This window comes from Rhinolophus hipposideros (genome assembly GCF_964194185.1).
Source record: "Rhinolophus hipposideros genome assembly, chromosome: 8".
Taxonomy (NCBI): Eukaryota; Metazoa; Chordata; class Mammalia; order Chiroptera; family Rhinolophidae; genus Rhinolophus; species Rhinolophus hipposideros.
This window is the reverse complement of record NC_138054.1, coordinates 62706277-62721014: the sequence shown is the minus strand read 5'-3', so window position 1 is coordinate 62721014 and position 14738 is coordinate 62706277. Positions and strand designations below refer to the sequence as shown.

The 14738-nt window shown below is 45.3% G+C and overlaps 1 pseudogene across 1 annotated transcript; it reads right to left on the bottom strand.

The window, feature by feature from the left end:
- Positions 1-5280: 5280 nt before the first annotated feature.
- Positions 5281-6093, bottom strand: LOC308500887 (small ribosomal subunit protein eS1-like; annotated as a pseudogene). The gene has a single exon. The product of its transcript is annotated as a small ribosomal subunit protein eS1-like (transcript).
- Between the last annotated feature and the right edge of the window lie 8645 nt (positions 6094-14738).

The following is a 14738-nucleotide window of genomic DNA, read 5'->3' as shown; positions in this document are numbered from 1 at the left end:
TGAGTGCATCCATGCATGCCTTGGGACTCATGAGTGAGTCCCTCACCCCCGCACTGAAAGGACTAGCCCTGACCAGTGCTCAAACCACAGACTTTCACCTCCGCTGCCAGGGCTGAAGTCCTTGCTCAGACTAGGCTGATTCTCCTTGCTCCTCACCTGAAAACACCCCATTTCCCACTGGCAGACATTTGTTCCAGCTGTTCCCCCTTTGGAATATCTTCCTTCCCTCCTTCCTTCTAACCAAATCCAAACCCTTCAAGACCTGATCTGCTCTCCTTACTTTTCTACTTGGGTTCTTCCCAAGGGCAGACAGATATCCCACACCAGCACCTAATGCACACTGTGGGCCCCAGGCCCAGGGACCAGGTGTCTGGGTCTGTCCTGGGAAGGGAGGGGAGTTTGGCCCTTCTAGGGTAGGAGGGCCAAGGCAGCTGGATGGGCTGCAGAAGTCACCCTGGAGGGGTACGGGAGGTGAGCAGGCATGAGTAGGGGAGAGCTGGAGGCTGGAGGAGGGCATTTACTCTGGCACAGATGCTCACTGGGCTCCTTGTTCCTGGATCTTCTTCTTGCTCGATGGCATGAGAACAAGGTGGGTCCTGAAGAATCCCAACTCATAGAACTGAGGATTCTTTTGTTGAGTACTTGTTTTTGCCCCAGTCTAAAGTTCTTGTCTCCCCCCGCCCCGCTGTGTGGGTCTTAACTCTGCTTCAAATCCTCTATAATCATTTGTACGCTCTAGTATATGTAGAAGGAATTCAAGTCTAGTCCTTTATTTGTTTGGTACCCTAATCAATCTCCATCACTAGGCATGACCCTGTGCACTGAGAGCAGGATCGCAGAGGATGAAGTTGCCCCCGAGTCCCTGACCTCAGCTGACAACAGGTCAGCACACGCAGATAACACAAAGGCGGGGCTCAGTCATCCAGAAGTGAGAACATGGCTACGGACTGATGGGGAACACTTTGTGAGAGTGGGGTTAACTGTAGGAAACATGTGGAACACCCAAATTGGGCATTTGAGGGGAGTTTAAAGAAGGTACTCTTTAGAGGTGTACTCAGGCTACAGGGCAACCACACAGATGGCGTATCATCAAAGGGCTAGGAAGTGCATCCCTTCATTGTCTACCCTCGGCTGAATCTGTCACCCCTAGCTGCAGGGGTGCTGAGAGGGAGTGGGCAGAGTGGGAGCTATGAGTAGGGGGCTACCAAATGGAGCTGTGGCCTAAGCTTGCGGGGCATACCTAGCCCACAGCAATCATTCTGTGAAAGACTGGGGGTCTAAAGGGGCCTCCCTCTCTTCCCTCCCTCTGATCTCTGGCCAGGTTTCCCCATTGGCCAACTTCTAGTCTTCCAGCCAAGGACAGGGAACCTCTTGATAAAACACACACAGAGGTTGAGCTCCTGGGACCTAGAGTTGGGTGGAGGAGGGTGGAGAGTGCATCTGGTGGGGACAATGGAAGGTTCTCGGCATGTGGGCTCAGGGACTTTGGCTTACAGAGGAAAGAAAAACTGCTTGTGCTTTCCTTATCATTCAGTTCTAAATATTTCATAATTTCATTGTCATTTCCTCTTTAACCCATGGATGATTTAGAAGCGTGTTTTTTAGTTTCTCAGCCTATGGGAGGTTTATGTTTTTCTTGTTGACTTCTAATTATATTGCATTGTGGTTGGAGATCATGGTCTGTAAGATTCTTTGGAATGTGATGTGACTCCCTCTGTGGCTTTGTACATAGTCATTTGCTGTACCTCGAGCTGGGTTTTATAGGATGGGCAGGAGTTTGCCTGGGAAGAGTGAAAAGCACAGAATCTTACATTGTGGGAAATATAGCTGATCCATTTGGAAGGAACTTCAGAAGTTCCCAGCTCACCCAAGGAGCCCTGGGTGTCTGCCACAATACCAGCTGACAGATTGAAGGGTTGGGAGAAGCCAGAGATAGCCCCGATTCCTTAACCACCTGGATCCTTTTCCTGTAGCTCTCAGTCTGGGCTAGGGAGACTGTTCCAGGAGGCTTTGCTGGGGCTGAGAAGACCCAGACCTTGGAGAACAAGGTCTTCCTGGCTTTACCACATAGTAGCTGTATGACCTTGGGTTACCCCTATCTTCTCTGATGGCACACTGTGACCCTACAGCACTGCACACCTACACAGGACAGGCACTGTTCCCTCCCACTGTATCCTGAGTATGATAAATGGCTCAATTATGGCCTCGTCTCTGAAGCCGGGTGGGAGTTACTGAGAACTTAGTTGAGGTCGGACCCTTCTCCACTGCACAGTCCGGGAACATGACTCCTTGATGGGAGCTCCAAGTGCCAGTGGGGTGGTATTCAGACCTGGGCTCCTGCCCTGTTGTGTCTCTGGGAAAGCTTCTGCCCCTCTTTGGGCCTCAACTTTCTCCATCTGCGTCACAAAGCATCTTCCAGCCATACCATTCCAAGTGCCTTATCAGGACCAGCTTCCGGCTCTTGTCCCTGTGGACCTATACCCAGTGACTCCACTGATACAGAGCAGCCTCTCCCTGGCTCTCTCCAGCCCTTCTTATGCCAAGCAAGTTTCCACATTCCCATACTCCTCTCAGAATGAGCTACCGCACCCCCAGCTCATCCCACTAGGTTTCTGGACACTCCTGTAGCTTGATGGGACCCACCTTCTCCTCAATTTCCCAAGAAAAAGTTTCTATTTTTAGCTTCTGTCCCTTTCTGCTCAGAAGGCAGTGTCTTTCATCCTGGCACATTGATGAAAAAGCAAAGGATACCCTCATTGCAGTAAGAGGAATTGAGATTAGACTTCCTTTAATTTGAAAAAGACAAGGTCGAAAAGGATATACATTAAAATTTTGTGTGGTGTGACCTTGGACAACACATTTATTTTCTCTGAGCCTATTTCCCCTTCTGTAAAATGAAAACAACAACAACAACAACAATATAATGCCCCACTGAAGAGCCGTAAGGATCAGATGTGATAGTCCTTGTAAACAGTAGGCCGTGGCCAGTCTGTTTGGGGTGCTGCCTTCAAGCACCCAGCAGGTTTTTGTGTAGAAGAGGGATTGCACTTGTTCCTACGATCCTTGAAGATGGGGCAGAGAGCCAGGATAATATGAGGGGACACTCGATGCTTCAGAGCTGTCCAACCATGTAGCCTGGATAGCTGTACTCACTTCTGAGGTACGGGGTAGAGGGGAGGGGAATGTGCAAGCAAAGGTGGCACAGTGCCCTGTGACATGGGCTTCAGAGGGTTTCAGCCTCTTGACCCTGAAAACCTAAGACTTGAGTGTTCTACACTCCAAAGTCGGTCTTCTGTCCCGACTCCCTGCCTTCCCCTTGAGTTGCAGGCGTAGCCCTCACCTCTCCAGGTTTCCGGTCTTCCATCTTGGGAAGGAAATCTCTGGAGGCTGTGGTGGAAGACTGGTGTGCATAAGACCCTTAGGACAATTTCATGGACCCACTATATGGACTCCAATATATTGGAGGTCACTTGACCTCCAACATGGCCCTGGTAGGCATTGCCCCCTATTTAGGTGCATGTCCTCCAACCACTTGGGTTAGTTCCAAGCTTAGGGGTGTTTCAGGAATGGAGGTACTAGTTGGTCAGGGGCTGGAGTGTCCGGGAGGCAGATGCAGTTTCACCAGTGTCCTAAGCTCAGCCTTCCACGAAACCCATTACAAAGCCTGCACAGGAAATTCTGGTCTGACACAGCCTCTGGGGCTGCTGCCTGGAGTACCACCCCAGTTCAAATCCTTCTCCTACAGGGGGCCTCCTCAGACGGTCCCAGTCCCCATGGTATTTCTTTCCTCTACAGTAACACTTGCCTCAGAGTTGCCAATGGGGATGGGGCTTCCTTCCAGAAGACTATCTGATTCTGGAGATCTAACTATCAGTTACAGGAATGACTCGGAATAGAGGAACAAGTAAATGGAACCATGGAGATGAAATCAGCAAAATTCAGAATGAGAAAAATTCTGTAGGGCAGAGATTCTGAACGAGTAAATGGCAAGAAAACTAAAGAGATGAAGGGATACCTATAAGGTAAAAGTGACAATATGGAATACTACTCAGCAATAAAACAAACCAGCTATTGAGACTTGTAATAACTTGCATGGATTTCAAAGGCATTATGTTCAGTGAAAAAAAATTCAATCTTAAAAGGTTACATACTATATGATTTCATTATATATGTTCTCATAATGACAAAATTGTACTAATGGGGAGCAGATCGGTGGTTGCCAGGAGTTAAGGTTGAGGAGGAGGGTTTGATTATATAGCACAAGGGACTTTTTCTGGGTGACAGTTCTGTATCCTGATTATTTGTCTACAAACCTATACATGTAATAAAATGTCCTAGGACTATAAGCAAAAGGAAAAAATGAAAAGTGAGTATATATAAAAACTGGTGAAATCCAAATAAAGTCTGTAGTTTGAATATTATTGTACTACTGTCAATTTCCTGGTTTTGATAATTACACTATTGTTATGTAAGATGTTACCACTGGGAGAACCTGCATGAAGGGTACATGGGAACTCTCTATATGATTTCTGAACCTTCTATGCGAGCCTAAAACTATGTAAAAATGTTATTTTTCAATTGACTTAAAAGTTATATTTAGTTCCAAAGTGTGGATCTTGTTTGGATCCTGATTTGAACAAATCAACTGTAAAAAAAAGTTATGAGACAACTGGAGAAATTGGAATATGACTTCACATTTTATAATATTAAGGAATTATTGTTAATTAATTTAGGAATTTTTTTAAAAGTACTTGTCTTTTAGAAATATAAGCAGAAGTGTATGTGGATGAAATAAAATGATGTCCAAGATTTGGAGGGAAACTGGGTGGGGGTTTAAAAGAAACCAGATTGTCATGTGTTGAAAACTTTTCATGTTGGGTGATAGGGAATTGGGGTTCATTATACTATTAGCTCTACTTTTGTATATGTATGAAAATTTCAACAATAAAAAGTTTAAAAAAGGAGGCACACAAGAAGCAAGGACCTTCTTGTAGAGACTTTGTTTCAGTAATCTCTGGGGTAGGTGCAGGAAGCTGTTTAGCAAGGTCCCCTGTGATATTTATACAGAAGACTAAGGGTTGGGAATCTCTGCTGTAGATGGAATGTTTGTGCCCCCCCCCCAATTCATATGGTGAAACTTAATCCCCAATATGATGGTATTTGGAGGTGGGATTTTTAGGAAGTCATGAGGTCACCATGGTGGACCCCTCATGATGAGACTAGTGTTCTTTTTTTTTCATCAGCAACGGGTTTTATTTGTCACCACGAAAAGTCTGATTTTCAAACAGATTCTTGGACTGGGGGCTCATATCCATCAGCTTGTTGAACTTTAGTACCTGTCTCATCCCCAGTAGCTTTTCCAGAGCTGCTGCCTTCACCATGAAGCTCCATGAGATTTCCCAATTCAAACTTAGGCTTATTCAGCATTTTGACTTTTCTAGCAAAGACATCATGGAGAGGATACATAGACTGGCAAGCTTTTTCAATGTCTTTTCCAGTGCTATCGGGAATCAATTTATTGACCACTTCTTTCAAGTCATTTGTCTGCACCTCTCGGGTCACGATTTCCATCACCTTTTTCCGGATTTGACAGACAGACCTGTTGATGCTGAGCATAAGAAGTCTTCTAAATCTGATCGCTGTGTTTTTTAGTAAAACCAACACAGAACAGACAAAGCAAATAACCATTGGTAGTCCTGACATCGAAATGAGCTTCAATCATGGTCTGCCATTTTTTTGACCATGGAGCACATTTTGTCACGGGTAAGATCCATGCATGGAAATTAGCAGGCAGTTTTTGCCCTGAACATCCTCAGTAATTAACTTGAATTTTCTAAATGCAACTTCATCATTCTGCATATCTGCTAGGCTCACTTCAAAAACACAACCCTTGAGACCATCAGATGTAATTTTGGTTCCTTGAGTTCTTGTGACTGGTGTTTTCCCAATATTTCTTATATTGAACATAGCCGGTGCTTTTACATCATACAAATCTTTCTTAGAACATGGGTCAACCACTTTTTTCTTGGCTCGCTTCTTACCGCCTTTTGTAAGGTGCATATTCTTGCCGACCGCCATGATGCTGCTCAGAGAGCCGAAAACAGGACTAGTGTTCTTATAAAAGAGACCACGGACAGCTCCTCTCCCTTTCTACCACGTGAGGACACAGAGAGGATGGCCATCTATGCATCAGGAAGTGGGCCTTCACCAGACACTGACTCTTTAGGGGCCTTGGTCTTGGATTTCCCAGCCTCCAGAACTGTGAGAAATAAACTTCTGAGGTTTATAAGCCACCCTAGCTATGATATTCTGTTATAGCAACTTGAATAGACTAAGAAAACTTCTTCTTGGTTCTCACATTACTTATGGGATGAAGTAAAAATAGGAGACCTCCCAGAAAGCTGGGGTGATGTCTTCTAATAATAGTGGTAGTAGTAAATTAGTATAGATTTAACATTTTAGAGAGACAGCATGGTGAAGTGGAAACAGCACATGTTTCATTCATTTGTTCATTCATTCATTCCATAAGTATTTACGGAGGGCTCCATATATGGGCCAGGTGCAGACTTTGCTCTTGCTTTGTGGGTGATGACAATGGTCTCAATCTTTTGAGGAATTTCCACTAGGCTTAGGTGTCTCTCTTCATAGCTAATTAGCCTGAGACTGCAGAAGATCATTAAAGAACAACAGGTCAGAGAGGGGTGGCTCTTATAGGGGAAGGGCCCTTGGCTATCAGTCTAATCTCTAAGTATAAGGGAAAACTAAAGCACAGAGAGTGAAAGGAGAAGCCCAAAGATAAGTAATGATAATAAAAACCTTTCATAGATGGAGTAAAGCCGTCTATATATTTGTGCTTTAGATGTATTTTCTCATTTCTTCCTCTTATCAATCCTGGGAGGGAGGAAGGTTTGTCTTTCTAGAGCTGTGAAGTTGTCCTTCCCTCCAGAGGGAGGGATGGAGGGGTGGGAAAGAGAGAAAGACAGTTTCCCTAAAGGAGAAGAAGGCACTGGACATGTTAGGATGCCACCTCAAACTCTGCCCCACAGTTCTTCTGGGAGAACCTCTAGATCCCTTCTTGGCTTTGTTTCCTGTTGGTGGGAACATTGTGTGTCCCACAGCCAGGAAGCAGTAATTTGGGTGTGGATGGGGTCCCCTTCTTGGAGATTCACACTGTATTCCAGGAGTATGGATTCCACAGCAAGGATTGCCTGTAATTCCCCACACTTGTTATCCAGCTTGCCATGGGGCTTTTTCAAGAAGCAGCGCTAGGAGCGTAGCTTTGTCCAAGGCTAAGAGAACTAAGGGTGTGCTCTTCTCTTTCAAGAAGTCTTCCTGCATTTACATCAGCTGCTTGGAACCAACCCTCCTCAGGGGGGAGCCCTTAGCACAGAAAGTTCTCACTGCTTTGCAGGTATGCTCCTTGGTTAAGCCCATGAGATTTTGTCTTCCTCTTTGGACTATAAACCCTGAAAAATGGGCTATTGTTTATTTCACCTCCTCCCATGGGACGCTGTAGCAACAACTGACAGTTGTAAGGAACTTTCTGGTTCACTAAATGCTTTCACCTTTTTTGTCATTTTTTTTCTTTTTAATTTTATTAGGGAATATTGGGGAACGGCCCCCCCCCTTGTTTCTCCAGGGCCCATCAGCTCCGAGTCGTTGTCCTCCAATCTAGTTGTGGAGGGCACAGCTCATCTCCAAGTCCAGTTGCCGGTTTCAATCCTTAGTTGCAGGGGGTGCAGCCCACCATCCCTTGTGGGAATTGAACCAGCAACCTTGTTGTTGAGAGCTCGCGCTCTAACCAACTGAACCATTCGGCCGCCCCAACTTTGATCATTTTTGAGCTCTGCAACAACCTGGGAGGTGACTATTGGCTTCATAAGGTGAAATGACTTGGCCAAGAAGCATAGCCTGATAGTGTCAGAACTGGGATTCAAACCCAGGCCTCATAACTCTAATCATAGGTCCACCCCCTTCCCCACATTGCCCATGTGCTTAGCAGATGTACTGTTTAAGAACTATCTCATATGACTCACCTGGTAAATGAGGGAAAGGGGAACAAATCGGTTTGAAAGAGGGCTAGACACGTTTCTAAAAATGTTCTCCTGGGAAAGTAGATAATAACACAGACGTTTGTGCCTGGATCCACGTTAAAGGAAGTAACAGGATTGTGTTCACTAACCATACTTGTAACCTTGATACCACCTTAGTTTTTTTTTTTTTTCTCACTCGTTTGATAGTTTTTTTTTTTTTTTTTGCTCACTCGTTTGATACACTTGCAAAATCTGCTGGGGCAGATCATATTCCACACGTTGTATAGCTAGCACCCAAGAGATAAAGTCCCTTAGCGTGAGCTGAAGGTAGGAAAGGAGGAAGAGATAGACCAAGTATAGAGAGGAGAAGGGTCAGGAAATAGGAAGCTGTCTGAGGGTCACTTGGTTTCTAAAGTGGTCACTCTGGGAAGAAGGCACACGGTAGATCACCACTGAGATACTCAGAGCTTCCCTACCTTGACAGTAATTCACAGGGACGTCCAGAGGACACAGTGCATGCTGCTGGCTAAGGCAAACGGAGACTGACAAGAAAGGTCTGCCACTCGATCCCAGTTCCAATGGGGTGTGAGTCTCTCGGCCAAGCTCTGCAGCTGAGTTCCCATCCATCCTACACCTGCTGCCTTCCCCACTCTCCATACATCATCCCCTTCTCCTCACTACGAGTCAAGAGCAAAAGCACACAGGATGGCTGGAGAGCTTCAGCTACACAGGCAACATGCAATTCTCCATGCAGCTTCAGGGGTCGGGCACAGATAATATACAGCATTTGGCCCCAAGGGTCATCAGCCTGGGCAATTCTCAGCTCTCACAATCCAACAAGGAAGCCATCTGGACTCCAAGAGTCTGGGAAGGCCCTGCTTTCCTCTCTTTCCTCTCTAGGTCCTCACCCGAGACATGCTAAAAACAGCTAGTCTCATCCCAGAGATCTTTCCTAGAAGCAGACAATAATCAAATCTTTGCTTTTCAGATATTTTTCAGTTGGGTTGCCTGGGACCAATGTGCAGAGAAAATTTGCCACAAATAAGTAGAAGGAATGTGGCTACCAATACCTTGCAGGACATAGAGGAAGTCATTTCACCTGTTTGGGGCCTTTTTCCTCAGGTATAAAATCACTAACTTATTGCAGGGGTTCCCAAGCCAAACTAAGCCTCAGAATTACCCAGAGAAAATGTTTTCAAATAAAGTTTCCCAGGTCCCACCCTAGGCCAAAAGAATCCACATTTCAGGGGTAGGGCCCAAGAATCGACATCGTTGACAAGTTCTTCAGGTGTTTCTGATGCCTAGCCAGGTAGGAAAATTATAGGCTTTGGTCTTTCTAAGCTGTACACTCTTATATTTAATGAGTTGATAAAGAATTTAACAAGTAAAGCTCTGTAATTAGGAGTAACTTGGTCTCAGATAAGCCGTCCACAGATAATCAGGCTGGCCCTGTACTTTGGCCTGGAACTCCAAGTGTCACCTGGCTCCTGACCCCAGATGTCAGCTGCCAGGCTCTGGCTCTGCCTAGTTGCCTGCTCTCACTCCTCCCTTCCCTTGCCCAGGTGTGGGCACTGGATCCAGCCAGCTGGCCTGTCATGCAGGGTATCATGTGGGGTCTCTGTCCTTCAATCCTGCATTAGAACGCAAGATATGGTGAGGCCAAAAAAGAACACCCACGGAGCCATAGATAGGGGAGTCATACCACTATAGTCTCGCTGGCAGCTGGGTTGGAGACACAGGAAACAGAATCCACACGATCTGCAACCTTCCGTCCGCTTCTCTGCCAACCAACCAACCCCACTTGTTAGCTGCAATCCGCAGTACTAACTGCAATCCACTGTGCTAAATGCAATCCGCGCTTGCCAGCCACAATCCACTGCTAGCATAGCCCAGCAGTTATATTAGTGGCCAATGGCTCACTGGTTACAGCTGACGGCCAACTAGTCACAGTTAATGGCCATCCAGTCACAGTTGATGGCCATTTACTACCCGAGTGAGCACCTTTCCACGTGAGGCTGAGAGCCTGGAAACTGCACTCCTGGCTCTGTCTCCACATGGCAACTAAGGAGGAAGAATGGTCACTCCAACCTGTATATTCTGGTCTGGGCTTACCCCTGCCTTCCCCATCTTGCTGCTACCCACCAGTTTGTGAATCCAGTGTTGAGATTCCCAAATTCCTAGTGCCATGTTCTCTGGCATGATGGCTATTACACAAGCCTCTTTAAATTCTTGGGAAAGAATTTCTGAAAATGGCAACATAGTGCAGGAAAAACAGCACAATAGAAACTTGTGCTCTAGAAGTAGAAGATTTATTTTCTAAAAGCAGAAGTTCCCCCCTCCTCTTGCAGGACTGTGCCTTGAAAAGGTAAAGCACTTAACCTAGCAGTACTGCTTTTTGCACTTTTATCATGTGTGAAGCATGATAAGCACACTACATCTACTATATCATTACATCCTTTTCTTAACTTTTATTTTTTTATAGGACTATTTTAGATAGAACTGTTATTTTTGTATTTACAGATGAGAACACAAAGGCTCAGAGAGATTGAGTAACTTGTCCAAAGGCAGAGCTGGGATTCTACTTTAGACCTTACTCTTAACATCTGCAATGCTGTCTCCCCAGTATCTTTCTTTGTAAAATGGGAGTAATGTTGTTCCCATAGTATTATTAGGAAAGATCAAATGGAAGAATCTGAGGTCGTGGAAGCAGACATCTCAGAGAGTCTGTTCGGAGTCATGCACCAAGTGAGGCTCAGCAAAATACCTCTCTGCTCCCTTCCTTTTCCTGCAAAATCAGTGTCAAAATATAAGCTCTGTAAGCTACTACCTGTCTGACCAAAGGCAAGGCCAAAAGGGAAGAATAAATGTGGGTTGAAGAAATAAGAATGCAAGGTGGGGATTCATGCCAAACCATGAATATTGGAACAACAACAATGATCAACAATGATCATCTGGGGATCACAGGGGCCAAGAATCCCGTAGTGATGTTTCAAACCAAGGCAAGGATTTGTGTGTATGTCTGTGTGTGTGTGGGGTGATGGTAAGTGAGACGCTTGAGGGAATACCACTTACCTCTGATCACTTCCATGGCTGATACAGATGAACCAAGAAAAGTATCACCTCTATTGGAAGGGACACAGGTTCTGGGCAACACAGTCAGAATTCAAGTGATGATGGGAAGACTAGGGTGAAACCAGCCAGATGAAATAAGGATATTATGTAGAGGCTCCAAAGTCAAGAATTCAAGGTAGGAAGAGCCATGTTTGATAGCGGGTTATGGGAAGACAGGGTAGGAGTGGGGATGAGAGTGAGGAAAGGGCAAGGTGGAGGAATCAGTAAGGTGACATTAGTGAGGGGCAATGTGGGGAGATTATTGCGGGGTGGGTCATGCCAACTCCCAAAAGGCTGCCATCCTAAGTACACTCTGGTCACCCACAAGGCTATCTTGGGCTCAACTCCAGGCCCCTACTGTGAGGCAGATAGTGGTGTTAGCCTATCTAGAAGCAGAAGCCGGGGTTTTGGGTCATATAAGGAAAGACAGAAGGTTGTGTAATCTAACAAGACTCCAAGGCAACTTGAGAACTGTCTTCCCACATCTGTAGAAAGTAGAAAAGTGAACAGATTTTTCTGGGAAGCTCTAGCAATGGCAGGCAGAATGAAGTCCAGTGAGGGGAGTGAGAGGTGGTAGATTTCAGTGCAGGGTGGGGAAGAACTTCCTATCACTCAAAGCTGTCTTGGAGCAGGTCAGTTGGCAGGGTAGAGAGCTCCCGGGCCTGGAAGTTTTCAAACAGTTGCCCAATGGCTTGGGGGTGCTTAAGGGAAGGCTGCAGTGATGGGTGGGAGGTTAAAGTAGATCAGGATTTTTTCAGTCTTTCTTGGAAACTGTTTCTTCAAATGACAGCTTGCGGGAAGCCAGCACATGAAATACTGCTTCTCTGTTTGAGTTAGGGGTAAAGACCAGGCTCCCAGGGTCCCCTCCTCTAAGGAAATGCTGGGAATTCTTCATGCACAGTTGAAAACTAGTGACTGGACAGTCTGTAAGGTTCTTTTTAATGTTAAGACTCGGTAAGTCAAAAGAGGAACTTGAATATGCCAGGCTGGTACTTTAAAATAATTGTCTTGCTCCAAGATTGTTCATTCTCCCAGTTCTTTCTGTTTACAACCTTCTGTCTTTCCTTATATGATCCCTGTCTCTGAGCAGTGTCTAGTCTGTGGGAGACAGCCTCATAAAGGTGGAGCACAAAATGCTGGGGACAGCATGGATGGGGGGTAAAGGAAGGCTCTGTAGAGATATTTCATTGGAGCTTTGAAAGACAAATAAGAATTAATGTGATGAAGGGTGCATGGACATTTGAGGTACCGTGCTTCCCCGAAAATAAGACCTGGCTGGACAATCAGCTCTAATGCGTCTTTTGGAGCAAAAATTAATGTAAGACCCAGTCTTATATTATTATATTATTATTATTATATTTATTATATTATATTATATTATATTATATTATATTATATTATATTATATTATATTATTATTATTTTATATGGCCCGGTCTTATAGTAAAATAAGACTGGATCTTATATTAATTTTTGCTCCAAAAGACGCATTAGAGCTAATTATCCAGTTAGGTCTTGTTTTTGGGGAAATACGGTAGATAGGCAAAGGTACTTAAAAAGACCAGAACAGAGGTAAGAAGAGCACAGTGCATTCAGGGAACTGCCAGTCATCCAGAGTGACTGAAGCCAAGGAGTGGGTGGGGGCCAAGCAAGATATGAGCCTGGAGAAGTCACGGGGGACCAGATCCTGAAGCTCCAGTGAGCTGATTCAAAGGGACTTTCTTCTGAATACTCTGGGGAGCCAGGGATGATTCGTCACTGGTTTAAACCAATTTCTCTTGTAACTCTTCTAGTTCCTGAGGTCTGAAGAGCTCAGTAGCAGCCTGTGAATGTGAGGGATGAGCCTGCTCAGTGGACATTACAAATTACATTAAGTCTGGAGCATGGACAGTCGCCTTCTATTCCTGGCTTGGCTCCTGATGCAGGCAGCGACCTTCAAGCCACCTCTTCCCTTTTCATGCACCAAGTCTCTTCTTTAGCAGAATGGGGATAAAAATGCTGCCTCCAACCTGCCACATTAGGATTGCCAAGATCAAAATGCTCCACGCAGCATAAAACAGAGCACAAAAAAGTCTTCCTTAATTAGAACACGATGAATTTTGAAATAAAGTTTGGAGGAATCAGAAATGTATAATGTGTGCGTTTTGTTCTTTAGTTGACAACAGAAAAATTGACACGTTTCTCAGAGCAAGGACTGGATCAGGAGCCACCCACGACTTCTTAGAGGCCTGAGACAGCTGCTGGAGCTGGGATTAGGGGTAACTGGTAGGCTGCCCTCGTTTTTGAGCTGGAGGTGGGGGAGAACAGGGGGCATAAGAAGAGCAGCAGCACATCTTACCAACCATCTTACCAATCTTCCAAGGATCGTTGGAAGGATTGAGATAATCCATGTAAAGGGCTTAGCACAGTGCCTGGCGCATGGTAAGCCCCAGTAATAAATGTGAGCAGTTATTGTTAATAGGTATATATTGTGAAGCCAGCGCTGAACTCACAGGACCTCCTTGCGTCGAACACATATTCTTTTGAGACTTTACTGCTGTCTACCTGTTATATATAATATATGAAGCCCTAAGCGTTTCATGGTGGGTACCAAGGTCTGGCAAGATTTGCATCCCCCACTGTTTAACCCTCCTTGTCTCTCTTCTGAGACAGCACTGGTCAGTTTGCCTCGTATTGTAATTATTCATGTCAGTGTCTCGCCTAGTGAACTGTGAGCTTCTCAAGAAGGACTGAACTTTTCAATCTGGGCCCAGAAACAAGCACACTGAGCGTGGCCCTGCTTCAAGGCCTCAGCACTTAGTGTCCTCTTCACCTGGTATTTTGCCTCAACTCAAGTATCAGCTGTCACTGCTGCAGAGATGGCTCTTCTGTCCGTTATCACCTCCACTCCCCATTCTATCACTTTTTTAAAAAAAAATTTTTCACAGCACTACCAGTATTTGAAATTCTTATTGGTTTATTAATTTGTCTTCTTCACCAGCATATAAGCTCCATGAGATCAGGGGTCTTATTTGTCCTGTTCATTGCTGTATTCCCATTTCCTTTAACTGTGCTTGGTACACAATCAGTGCCCGATGAATATTAATGAATGCTGAATCAGTGCTAAATCAAGTGACTGGGGAAGTGGGCATCTGTACCTCTTCTCCAAGACTGGACAAAAAGGTCAGTACTGTGGAGACTGCAAAAAACCGAACATGTGGCTCCTGATTCTGAACTGGTTGGAGACAGAAGTAACAGCATCAGCATCCTGAGACCAAGACAAGGCAAAGTGTGACCAGGTACTGGCTGTGAGGCATGGAATCAGAGGCCCGAGAGGTACTGGCTGTGAGGCACGGAATCAGGGGCCCAAGAGGTACAGGCACTGGCTAGAACGGAGCTGGAGAGCAGGGAGCGTCCTACTTATCTTCCTGTGTCAGCCTCTAATATGGCTGTGGCAGTCAGTCCACCAAGCTAACGCCAGCGGATTGGTGAAATACAGACTTTGTGTATAAGTTGGTATCTTGGTTTGCAAATATTCCTACTCAATAAGTTCTTGATCTATGTGTGTTAAGAGATTCTCTTAAATTCAGAGTATTTAAATACAGGCACACACAC